At 27.8% G+C, this 1,477-nt stretch overlaps 1 long non-coding RNA gene across 1 annotated transcript; it reads left to right on the top strand.

Annotated features, from left to right (window-relative positions):
* Positions 1-274: 274 nt before the first annotated feature.
* Positions 275-1,421, top strand: LOC108763976 (uncharacterized). The gene is made up of 3 exons (XR_001940250.1): positions 275-512; positions 760-895; positions 982-1,421. It is a non-coding gene; the product is annotated as an uncharacterized LOC108763976 (long non-coding RNA).
* The last annotated feature ends 56 nt before the right edge of the window (positions 1,422-1,477 follow it).

The following is a 1,477-nucleotide window of genomic DNA, read 5'->3' as shown; positions in this document are numbered from 1 at the left end:
ATTATCAAAAATAACGAGACAAAAACATAACGAGGCAATTATTTTTATCGATAAAATTTTAGCAGAGTCAATTATAAATGCAACGCATAACAAATTAACCATTTTTATGGATGGTATATTTGCAACACTACTTCAACTAACAAATACGAATTGTCAATTATGGACAATTCTTATTAGACATAATAATAGAGTAAGAAAAACAATCAATTCATTAGTTAAATCATTAATTAATTATTATACTTTATTTAATTGCAAAATGTACTCTATTGTCTGTGTAATTATATGGGTAAGTTTAATTGCTTTTAAATTTCAGACATTTCCAATTGTGTACTATCATGGAAGGAGAAGGAACGTTACGCAGAAGATTATGTTGATGTATTGAAAAAAGTGATAAACACCATAAAAATAACACCTGATGTTGTAATAACAGATTTTGAAAAAGCAGAATTGAAAGCAATCAAAACAGTTTTCCCCTAAGCAAAAACTATTGGCTACTTCTTTCTTACAACCAGGTAATGAAGAGCAATACACATAATAAACATATAATGCGCGTAAACCTTCCTCGTGTTGGTTTCTTTTTACAAGATAATGCTGATAAACATGGCATTTTAAAAGGGAAAGTAAAAAAATTAGGTTGGGGTGCAACAAAACTATTAATTGCATTGGCTTTTCTATCAGAACAAATGATACAAGAAGGTTTTGAAATTATCGTTAATATCATTTTCCGAGTACTTTACAGTTATTTTTTAATTATTATAGACTTGGATAAATGGCTTTAAATCCGATTTATTTTCTGTGTTCAAAGAAATGGACAGAACAAATAACGCGTCAGAGAGACACAATCGCGAGCTGAAACAAAGTCTCCAAAAGCATTCAAGAATTATAACATTTTTAGGTATGTGAATATCCTATTGCAAATACTTTTTTCAAAAATATTTATACTTTTAAATTTCAGTTATTAAATTTCAATATTATTTATAGGTAATCTAACTGAACATCAAAAAGACATCAGAAGTATGATGAAACATCTAAAATTCTAAACAAGATTACAGCTTTATAGTCTGAAACAAAAAAAGCCAAATTAAAAATATTTGGCAAGATATAGAAACAAATATGAACAATGTAGAACTTATCATTAATTTTAAATAAATTAACAAAACTGGTTGGAAGAAATAAAATTGAGGGGCTGGATACTATAAGGGGATATGCGTGGATTTCGCAGGATAAATATTGTCCGCAAGGGCTAATTTTGGACATCGCTCTAATTTCAATTTTGACGACTGATTCTTAGAGAATTTCATAGCGCATCTTTTTTGTCTTTAAACCAAATTTGGAAGATTTTTTGTTTTCAAGTTATAAACAAAATAATAATTTTTTTAATGAAAAAATTTCAATAGGTTTTTGTGTTCAACTCGCCATATTTCAGCCAAATATGAATATTTTTCTTTGAAATTTTAACAGGATAAACTTCAACATG

The sequence above is a fragment of the Trachymyrmex cornetzi genome, unplaced genomic scaffold, assembly GCF_001594075.2.
Source record: "Trachymyrmex cornetzi isolate Tcor2-1 unplaced genomic scaffold, Tcor1.1 scaffold39, whole genome shotgun sequence".
Lineage (NCBI taxonomy): Eukaryota > Metazoa > Arthropoda > Insecta > Hymenoptera > Formicidae > Trachymyrmex > Trachymyrmex cornetzi.
The sequence above is the reverse complement of the archived record's forward strand: the minus strand, read 5'-3'. Positions and strand labels throughout refer to the sequence as shown.